A 12,384-nucleotide genomic window follows, 5' to 3' on the forward strand; every position below is an offset into this window, starting at 1 on the left:
TAATTGGTAATTGTAAATTGCGTCCCTAATTGTAATACTCCTTGGAATTATGTAAATGATAGGAATATTGTGTACAAAAGAATTTGATTTTGCTGCATTCAAGTTAAAGTACTTTTTTTTGTATAACAGTTTTTTTTTTCTTTTTTTTCTTCTGCATCCCATTTTTGACGCGTTCTCAAAGTTACCCTTTATAACTGCTAAAACCTAGAAAATACCTAATTTTAAAGGGATCTAATTATTACTTCTTATTATATTTTGATAAATGCAATAGTTTGGGAGTTTTCTTCCGTATATACTAAATATGATTAAAACTATTAAAATACGAGTAAATCAGTTTAAAAGGTGCGACATTACGGATTCAATTTACTCTGCATGACTGTTCTTTTTTTCTGTAAATTTAAAATGAATTCGCGAAAAGCGTGTTGAAATTGGAAAACGACAATTGTCAGGGAAACTGAATCAAATAGAAGGTGATTGAATGCAAAGTGAGGAATAAATGACTGCCTTCAAATGATTAGCAATTTCGACTCGGAAGTATTTTGACCTTATAGTGAAAAATGTGTTCGAGCCCGATTCGCTTGAGATCCAATTACGATTTTTCAAAAGACAAAATGAAGGCAGAGATTTTAATGAAAGCATTAAAAAAAAATGTTAGAAAGCGTCCTTGGTAGCATAGAAAATGCATTGAACGCTTTTTACGGCCAAAAAAAAAAAAGAGTAATAATAAGAGATGACATACGTTTTTTGTTAACACTTTCTCTTTTTCTCAAAAAATGGTTCTCTGAAAAGACGTTTTATGAACTGCAGATTAAAAAATCTAGAAAACAATGTATTCTAAGTTATGTGGAAAACTATTGTTTGGTTGTTGCCAAGGACTTTCAAGTTTTAAAATTCTTGCTTTCTTGAAAATGTACCGGACATTCGTTGTTTAGCTAAAAGGATATTTATGATTGCAACAAGTGTTTAACCTAAATTGTCAGTTAAACTTCATTAATTAATTAAAATACTAAATTCAAATCAGAGAGGGCAGGAAAATGGTTTTGTTCTTGAAAAGAAAAAGACCTACCGGTATAGATTTTAATAGTAAAAAATATCTTCAGTGTCTACCTGCTAGCGCATATAGATAACCTATATTGAAAATTTTCTAATATTCTGCAGTAATATACAGAAGAAAACTACTGTACAGATGGAATCATTATTAGTTAGATATTTTGAATATATTCGAAATTAAGATGATTTATATGTATCTTAGAGGAATTATATTTTTTTTCGGGGGTGGGTACATATTGTTAAACATTGGAGCCATGTGTTGATTTTATTTATTTATTTATTTATTTTTAATTTTTCTGATCACGAAAACTGACGATATCATCTACTGAAGTTAAATTTAATCTAAGTACGCATTGGTAGGAGAATTTGCAAACCCAATGCAGGTGTAAACAAAAATTCCACATTTTTGTCTTAGAAAAAATTTTACAAAGCTCTAACTAACCAACAATGTAAGAAATTTTGTGTAATGTTACTCCATAAAATCGATGGCAGTTTAGCTGCCTCCACTGCTCTGGGGTAACCTAACTGATATAGCTGGTGTAAAGTTACAAATTGCCTGTGGAAAGTTACACCATGACAACGTAACTATAGCATAACGTCTCACTTATTTCTGCGTAGGGTTACACCAGTATTTTTTGAATGCTTACAGAGAAATTACTTGAAAGGTTACACATTAGAAAAAAATAAGCTTTCATTTGCCATTCTTGAACGATTTATCATTTTAAGGCTTTTTAACCAACTAATATACACTAATTATTTATTCATTTTAATACAAAAACAAGACATTTTTATTGCACTTACAGAGGAAATGACCTGAGTGGGGTCCGAACACGCTACGCAAGTCTCACAGAAAAATTCACTTTTACCGCTCGGCTACCAAGGACGCTTTTGGTTTGCTAATAAGTTTACCTGCTCTACACCGATTCTGATCTTTACACATGCGCTTTGAATTCTACCATAGTGCAAGGATTCTCCAACAATTTGAATTTTTAAAACAATGCTGCCGTGCTAAGCGCAAAAGTCGTATCTGCAGCTGAGGTCAAACCGAAAAACTACTATTTAAAGTTTTACGCCTCCATGTATTTGATCCAGATTTCACTTTTTTAGATTTTTTTAAAAAATAGCTCCAGTTCACAAATGACAATAAAACATTGCATAGGGGTAAAACATGTTATAAAGAACCACCTCGTGACAATAACTCAATTTTGACAAAAAGTGTAGATACCACTTTTGTGCTTAGCACGGCAGAATGATACTTCACACTTCAAAACTTATATAACATGCTACCTGCGTGCGACACAGCGTGCGATAAAAGCAGGTAGCATTTTCACTGCCTGACTTTTTCGTTTACTAAGTCTACTAATTCGATCTTCATCTTTAACATGTTGCATTTGCTTTTATCGTCATTCACGGTACTGAGTTTCGTGACGTGTACATTTTGACGGGCTTTCTTACTTTTGCGAGAAAGATTTGACTGATGACGTTTCCGAGCTCGCGTCATCATGAGTTATACAGGCTGTTTATATAGCTGTGATGTGGTTGACTTAAGTTCGCGCATTTTTGCTAAAGGTCAAGCATATGCAGCTTTAAGCCGAGTTAGGTCCCTAGAGTGACTAATAATCAGTAGTTTAGACCATCGCAAGTTACTTAATAATCCTTTATGAACTCTCTCAATAAAATGACAAGATTGCAAAATTTACCATCTTATTATTATAATAACTAAGTCAATGAAAAGTAACTTAAAAGTGTAAAATAAAAAAAAAATTCTTAAGTAAAAACAAAAAACACGACTACGTAAAAATCCAAAAAAAAAAAAACTAAAAAGAAAATGTATATAAATGCTCAGTAGTTTAGAATGTTATTAAGTACTACTGAATAGTTACACCATTAAAATAGTTTCATAATCGATACACATATAAGACAAATCATAAATTCAAAAGCAGAATAGAAGGATCAACAGTCGGGGCCCATTCAAATTTTACGGGGTTCCTTGATTGGTCAAAAAGAAATGGGCCCCGACTGTTGATTTTTCTATTCTGCTTTTTAATTTATGATTTGCCTTATGTATGTACCTATGATAAAACTATTTCAATGGTGTAGTTGTTCAGTAGTACTTAATAACATTCTAAACTACTGGGTTTATATTTTTTTTTTCCTTTTTATGTTTTAGTTTTTACGCAATTCAGGTTTTTTTGTTTTCATTAAATATATTTTTTTTTCACAAAGGTCTTCTAAGTTGCTGAGTTTAACTTCATTCTCCCTATAGCCGACAACTACTCTTTTTCAACGGTACCAGCAATTTATTCTCTAATGACACTTATCGAAATTTTCAGCCTTTAGAAGTTTGAAATCTATTTAGTTGGGTGATGAAATCTTTATAAAAAATGTTAAAGAAATCCATAACTTATGTAGATAAGAAGTATAATTCATTTATAACGACTTTTCACTTAGCATTAAATATTTTTTCAATAAAAAATACTTTCTCTCAATGGAAAAAATTATTTGAATCCATATTTTTCAGTTAATGTTGGAAGTAAAAATTTTCAGGTCATTTCATATTTGAATTTCATAATTTCAATTCAATGACTATATTTCTTTCTATTACTAGGACAATAAATTAAAACATCTTTTCTATTAGAAGATTTAGGCTTTTGAAGGTAGGAAGAAGAAAAATCAGAAAAGAAGTTAAATCAAGGTATTCAATTGCATTGAAAAATAAATTATTGCAATAGCGAATCAAGTTAGTAATCATTAAAAAAACGAACATTTTGCCGTGAGGCGTATTACCTTGTCATAAATAATCCAATCGACTGATTGTTTAGTAGAATAGTTAGCCTTTAGCCACTCCCAACAACTGTATTCAGCAATTGGATAAAGGTTTCTTGCTCCTCAATAGGACTTTCACTTGCAGATTCCTTCTTAACTAGAAAAACGGCCGTCAAGGTATGACGGGTGAAAATTGCTTCATCATTTGAACGAAGCAATTGCCTATTCGGTGTTATTCTGTTAGTTGAAATTTTAATCCTAACTCCAGTGGATTAACCCTAAACTTCAGTAGATAGCGTTCATTCTCGACAACTTCTTCGTTTCTTCATTGTCCAAAAATGAGTCTTACCAGTAAAGCAATTAAGATACCGGATCCAGTTCAGTCTCGTAACAATAAAGAATTTCTCTTCCTGTCACGCATTACCAAAAAATATTATCAAATTATCATGCCGTGCAACGAGTTTCATAGTTGATGACGTCAGGAGCGTTACTCGATCATTCGCTATCTCTTTAAATAATAAAGCTGAAAGTCTCTGTCTGGATCTCTGCAATGCGCATAGCGCCTTGACCCTAGGGGGTCAAGGCGCTATGCGCATGACTCTATTGGTCCCCCCTTGATAGGGTCTAAGGCCCCTATAATACGAGCCGGTGCATCAGCTTAAGATCAGCCATTTTGGATCGGAGCGCGTGGTTTTTCTTTCTGGCGAGTTGTCACCTTTGGGGATGGTTCACTGCGGGCGATTATTAGCGGCACTTGAATTGTTTATTAAATAAAATATCATTTTCGGCAAATTTGGCGAAACACGAAACTTTGCTGTCGTAACCTTAGAAGTACAACAATGAAAAATCCGATCCAAAATGGCTAAACATAAGCTGATGCGTCGTATTATTGATATAGCTGCTTTAGTTCGACCGATTTTCATGAAATTTGGCACAAAATTAGTTTGTAGCATAGGAGTATGCACCTCGAAAAGATTTTTTGAAAATTCGATTTTGTTCTTTTTCTATGATTTTATTTTTACCACTATTGGTGTATTTAATTCCTCTGCACCGATCGAATTACCATAACATGGACGAGTAAATGAACATAGCATATTGGCAAGAAATTCATCAGTCATTATTTGTAAATATACATGATAACCGAATGACCTTTTAATTTATCTACTACGGGCAAAGCCGTGCGGGTACCGCTAGTTATATATACGAGGATTGGCCTTTGAGAATTCGTCATTTTTTAAATAATAACTCTTTTCCTTTTTTCTATTGTTGAAACCCTCCCTGCTGAGATTTTTGAATGTGTTTTTCTTCTCTTTAATTCTTAAACGCGTAAGACTGTCCATCTTTTTCCTCCTTGAGACATTCTATCTTCTCGTCAAGAGCTAACTTTATGCAACTGCTTAGTTGGGATATGGTCAGAACGGAAGACATTCAGGTTCTTTACCAGGGCAACACAAAACATCAAGTAATAGTAAAAAAAGTTCATTATTAATTTATTCCTTTTTATTTATTTGCTTACTTAGTTATTTATTCATTTCACCTACTTATTTACTTATTTATTGGACACTTTTTTTTGCCTTCTAACCCCAATTACCGTGTTATAAGGTCTAAAATTCTGCCGAAATCTGAAGAAAAGCGCCAAATGTAAAGACTTGGCGAGAATCACGGAACGTTATCATCTGACGGTAGCAGGGCTTCTATCAGCAAAGCGTGTGATCAACCCATTATCAACCAAAATTCGCTAAATTTGACCATTTTTTTTTTAATTTCGGCATAATTTAAGATCTCATATTTCGATTACTGGGACTCAAGGGCAAAAAATTTCTGCGTCCAGAGACATTTTTTACAATACTGTTTTATTTGCTACTCATTAATTTTATTTTTCTTTCTTTACAACACTATCGTTTGGTTTTTAGATTAGAAGGTTCTAAAAGAGACGTATAATGGTAACATCCTTTTTTTATGCAGCATTAGAGTTTCACTCATATATTTCATTCAAAATCATCACTCTGCCTTTATCACTTCGAGTACAATCTGTGATCACAAATTATGTTTGCGTTTCTATATTGTTTCAACGTTGAGTGATGTGAAAGTAATGTTCTGGAACAACATGTCGATCAAATATTTCATTACTGAATGACGAACTTTCAGGTTGATATTAAGTACCTATGATGGCCTATTTAGCGGCTATTAGAGTGGTATTTGTGTTGAAATGTCTTGTCAAATATCAGTTTTATCATTGCAAATGGACAATGTCAAGATCATATCGTATCCCTTCAACGAAGTTGACGTAACTCAAAAAAAATAATAATAAAACGAACTGATGTGTGCATCACTTGACTTCCATTTACTCCAATTAAATATTTCCCCATTACTGGCAATTTTAATGTGATTCAATAGTTTACTCTCTAAATATCACCAACAGTGGTCAAATTAAAATCAGATTTTTAAAAAAATCGCCAAGTTGACTTCAAAACTTGGCGACCAAAAGACTGGCGATATATCGCCAAATGTCCGCCAAATTATAACACCACTTGAGTTTAAATCGAAATTAACAATGATTTCCCCCCAAAAAGGTATAAAAGACCCCTTTAGAAACACCCGAATGCAACCAAGGGGGTGCACAACTAGGCCCCATTAGTCGTCTTCGTACCAAATTTCAACTTTCTAGGACTTACCGTTCTTGAGTTATGCGACATACATACGCATATCCGCACATACATACCTACATACAGACGTCACGAGAAAACTTGCTGTAATTAACTCGGGAATCGTCAAAATTAATATTTCAAGCGTCTATACGTTCTGAGGTATATATGTACGTGTCTGGTTGAGTCGAATAAAAAACTCAACATTCATCCGGGGGCGAGCAAAATGGAAGTTAAGGTCAATTTTTGAGTGAAATTTTTTTCGCGAATACAATACTTCCTTTTTTAAAAAAGGAAGTAAAAAATATATCTGCTTTAAAGATCTGTGTATGCAATATGACAAGCCATTCTCAGAATTTGATTTAAAATATTGTAATATATTTTATGGTTTATCAAAAATAATTTTATTATAAAATTATATTTTTTTATTATTACACATTTTGAGTTAATTGAGATTTACCGATTTCCGATGCATTACTTATCTAGTTAATATTAGGAATACTTTTGCTTAAAATGTGTGATACAATTTGCCAAGTGCACGCAGGCGCTTAGTGAATTAGTTTCTTTCATTTACTTATTAATTCATTTATTGAATTGCTTTTAATTAAATCATTTACATCCCTGCATTTACTAATACATATATTCACTTATTTATTCATTTATTTTCCTACTTTTTTATTATTTACTATTTTATACCTTCATTTATTTTTTCTCAAATATTATTTTTTTTTATTTTTTTCATTCGTTTACTGTTTCATTAGTTTATTCATTTATTCCTTAGCTCGTTTATTCTTGTAAAAAAAAACCGGATAAGAATAATACACCTAATGGAACAAAAATGTTACTAATAGTTTTCATAAGCAATGAAATAAAGTAGTAATGCAAATGTTTATTTAATTTTTTTTTAATGAATTAAAGAGTTACTAATTAAAGTCGTTGACATTTTATTCCTAAATTGCTTAAACACAATGTGGATGTATAATAGTTTTATCGGTTTAGGAGAGAGGGGTCCTCCCCCTGCATACATGTCAGAAAGTAGTATCATAAGAGTATTTAACTCAATTTTCTTTTTCTTTAAAATTAAAGGAAATGTGTTCTTAAATGAATTAATGTAATATAACAACCAAAAAATCTAAAGTTTTTGAGCAAAGTCATGAATCACATAAATAGAAAAACCTGGATTTTATGGCCACTTTACCCCACCTGGCCGTAATATTTCTCATAAAGTGAGATATGTATAACGGTTTGAAAAATTAATCGGAACGTTTTTTTACAGTAAGAAATTGAATGAATGGAAAAACTCCTTAAGGAATAATTGTAGCTGATTACGCCTTAATGCATAAAACTTTCACCCTAAAGATTTTTTTCTCCTCTTATCGATTTTCCTGGGACTTTGTTTTTTTTTTAAGAAACCATTTTTTGCTTTACGTTCAAAAATATGTTTTTTCTCGTTATTCCTTTCAGTTTTTTCCCACGTGTAGCTTGTGGTGTAATTCACCATACTAAAAATTAGTTTATTTGTTGAAACGGCAATGAACATTTTAAGCAAGTATTTTGTATTGCCAAAAAATAAACGTAAAATATTCCTTTATTAGTATTTTCAACTAACAAAATTTTGATAATATGAAATGGTACATAAATATACTGAAAACCTTAAATAGTTAAAAATGACAATAACATTAAGTTGAAATTTTAAAGCAGAAGAAAGTAGGTGAAACTAACTGCCAAGTGAAAACATTTTATTCCAAGAGTACTATCCAAAACCTCATCTCATTAACTTGACTCGTTATATATTGAACTTACAAATTGCTTTTGCTGTCAGGCTTTATGAGCGTTTGTGACACATAAAGCTCCTAAACATAGAACAGGTACTCGAGATTTAATATCTTACCTCGCATAAAATGATAGTTTCCCTGCTGCACCTTTTATAGACGTTATAAATTAACAGAAAGCTACTTATTTTCAATAGAGGTTTGCCACTGTCATGTATATTTTCTTAGCATGCTTAAGAGTTGTTTCACTCCAAAACAAGTTACATGATTTGTTTACACAGCAAATGTCATTCGAAGATGATTTGACTGAGTTCAAACATTATGCTCTCAACACAACTACGATTTCGATTTTTCTTGATTACCGTCCTAAAGCATCTTAGTTTTCTCTGTAAAGAATTCAGATTTACGTTAGAGAAACATTCATATGATACTACAGTGAAACCTCAATTTTACGTTTCTTAAGGAACTGGGTTAAAAACGTAAGCTACGGGAAAACGCATTGTGCGGGAAAGACATAGAAAGCAGAAATTAAACAGAAAAAACTAAAAGTAGCGAAGATGACTTTTTATGAGACATACCATTTTAACCAGTGGCGACGATTTGGGGGGGGGCAAGGGGGGAAGGGGCAACCCTTCCCTCTCCTCATTTTTTATGGTTCATATTTTTTTTATTTTTCGGTTTAGAAACCAAAACTAGAAATTATAAAAAAAGAAGAAGCGTCAAAATTTTCAGATCATACTTTTTTTTGCCCCCTCCCCCTACTTTGCAATCCCAATCGGCGCCTCTGATTTTAAATTATTTTAACACGTTTAGTTTCAAATCCGGGCGTTTTGGTTGAAAATAGCATGTAATAATGGAATGTTGTTTAGTAATTGAGTTCAAAGTTGATTGAGAATCTTACAGTATTGAAATACAGGGTGCGGCGAAAGGTATGCCCTCATTTTTCAGAGCAATAAATAAAATACTATTAAATGTAGAGGATTGGAATTTTTTTTATTACCTTTGGTACTTCAAACAATTTTTTTTTTTAATATTCACGTTTAAAACCGATATCTGCAAGATGGCGGCCTCCAGTAGCAATGCACTGATATAGCCGATTTTGGAAGCTTCTGGCTGCGTTTTGGTACATCTGCATCGGAAGGGCGTTCACCTCTTCGATGATTCTCCTTTTCAGTTCTTGTAGGGTATGGGGACGAAGCCAGACATCCAGTTATCCAGTGACAAAGGCTTTCAGCTTTATTATTAGTAAAGATTAAAAATAGAAGAAATTTTGTGATATTGTGAAGTACACAGGACAGCTTTTTAAAGATTAAAAAAAATTATTTTACTGCATTGAAATTCTAAAATCAAGCAAAAAAACTTGGTATTAAGAAATGCTTATGTCAACGTAAATATAACTGAAATTTTCGCCGAAATCTGTAAACTGTTTGTACATGGCCAGGAAAATTAATTTTGGAATTTCTAACGTTATTCTCCTGTGTGTCTTTCTGGAAACGTGGCTTATTGTTTTCAGTACTTATCGGTTATTAATGGGATCTTATGTTTGTTACTGTTCTCCGAGCTATCGCATACACGAAACTTACGGTATCATTAAATAGAATTAAATTCATTTCAAACGTAGTAGAATAAAGTAAGGTTTAAATAACGGTGCAAGCGAAAACTCGATTTTTATTTCAAAACATAAATGGTACAAAACTGCAACAGGAGTTTAAATGGCGTCAACTCTAGCTAACTGCTGCTCACAAAGTGGCATACATGGAGAGATAGTCTTTATATTTTCTCGCAAGATAATTCAGGCGCTTGTGACTGATAAGTATTAATTTTTTAACGGTATTTTACTAACGAAGCTTATAAAAATCTTCAGCTTTTAACTGTGTGAGATACTTAAAACCTGAATTTATACCTACTATAGCGGGTAAAAAACCGTCTCAGAAAACTTTCCAAAGTAGCCTTAAATTTTATGTATTGATAAGACGTATAATTTTCTCGAAACGGCTTCTTTCGTTTGCTTGGAAGATTTCGTTCAAATTCTCCACTCCACCAAGAATCTCTTTCGTTCAATATGAAAAACTATTTTATTTGACATTACTCAAAAGAATATTAAACTACGTTTAAATATTAGGTTTTCATTTTTAAGATTATACCTCTGTTCAATATTTTTATGCGGTAATTTTATTTCTCACTTGTTAAAGGAATACCTTTAAAACAGAATACGATTTTTTTTTTTTAATCCAAAGGTAAGTAAAACTTAGTCGAGTCATCAAATTTTTAAAAAAAACTGAGCTGTAGGGGAGGGTGGCTCAATGCGGGTAGGTTTTCGAAGAGCGTTGTTTTGGATTGTAGTTTTTGGATTTTTATCGCAACAATTTTGGTTTTATTTCCTAGCAGGGCTCTCTTGAACTACAAAATAGAAATTGATTTTTGTATTATTTTAAGCCCTATATTTAGTTATTAGCAGTTATAACAAACACTAGAAAAACCCGCTTTACCCTACCAGGGAGCCCAAAGTGGGTAAGCTTAACTAATTGATTTGGTACATTTGCCAATGAAATATGAAGTTATAAATGGATTAAAATAGTTGACTAGCTACCTGCCATTATAAAAAATATATATAAAATAATTGTACTTACCCAATTTAAAGTTATCACATTTGTTTATAAAACATAAAGAAATAACAGATTAAATTAATAGACTAATTAACTGCCATCCAAAAAATAATTTTTTGAAGTTGTACTTATCCTATTGAAATAGAAAATCCAAGTCAGCACACGAGTCAAGAAATTATAAATAAATACCTGATTAAATCCTATTCCCGCTTTGCTCGAAGTCACGTTTTTTCTCCCAATAATTATAACCTCAAATTTAAAAAAGAAACAAACGAAATGACTATAGTAGGTTGTAGGTGGAAGGTGTCAGAATAACTTAATATTATTGACAATCAGAAAATTAAACTGGTCTACGACTAGTCACAAGTTAAAAAACTTCATTTTTTCTAAATGTATCTTTTTTTGTTTTTTTTGTTAAGCCTGGTTGCGCCATGCCGCTTCACTACTGCTTCGTTGGCACTAATTAAAACTCGAGGGTGTTAATGCAAACACGACATACTTATGCATCGCCGATAACACACCATGAGGGGGTATACGAAGGCCTACCCGCTTTGGGCCACCCTCTCATATATGTAACTGGGACAAGCCTAACTCGGCAGCATCGCAATGCTACGGTTAAGATCTGCGTAGACTTCGCAATGCTGCCAGGTTAGGTTTGCCCCGACCATAATTGCAATGAATCTTTTAAAAAATTCCCATTGCTAAACAAATTTTTCCTGTTTCGTGGTCAATTTAATCAGAATTATAAAGTAGTACAAAAGCAAAAATGCGACTTATATCTGCTTTTAACTTTTTTACAACTAACAAGCGTTCGCTTACGTTTATTTTTGGGCACAAATAACAGCAGTAACGAAAATAAAACAAACACGTTTCAAATTTTTAATATCTACAAAACATTTCATCACTACATTATTTTATCTCATTTGTAGACAAGTTGTTGCAAAATATAAAACCTCACACTTTCCTGAAAAGGATAACATATGTTTAAAAACATAATTACAATTATTTTAATGTCATATCCCCTTTTTCCTTTATAACTAAATTAATATATCTAGCTTATAAAATTAGTTTTTCATCATCACCATGATTTTTTTGTATTACGATTACACATAAATATCAGAGTATATGAAACTAAACTCTACATAAGTTAATTGGTATAGATATGATTAGTATTTCTGCATGAACGTATAAAAGTAGGATAAGAGAAAATAATACTATGATTTAAAAGATGCTTGAACGTGTAAGTATTTTTACCGATTTGGATATATTTTTCATTAAATTCAGAGACAATATTGTGCATATAAAATGAATCATAAACTTTAAGTACAAAATAAAAATCTAGTATACTATTTTCTCAGAATAAGTCAAGTATTTATACGCTAGAATAACAAGTGAATTTTTTGTGCCCGCCTGAAAAACTTAACGTTGATTTTAGATTTTTAAAATAGGCTAAATAAAGCTAACTGCGTCAAGAAAATGCCAAGATTACTTTAAAAGGAAAGTAAACGCACTCTTTTCACAGGTTAAATATGACTCCTTTATAAT

This window comes from Uloborus diversus, chromosome 4, assembly GCF_026930045.1.
Source record: "Uloborus diversus isolate 005 chromosome 4, Udiv.v.3.1, whole genome shotgun sequence".
Lineage (NCBI taxonomy): Eukaryota > Metazoa > Arthropoda > Arachnida > Araneae > Uloboridae > Uloborus > Uloborus diversus.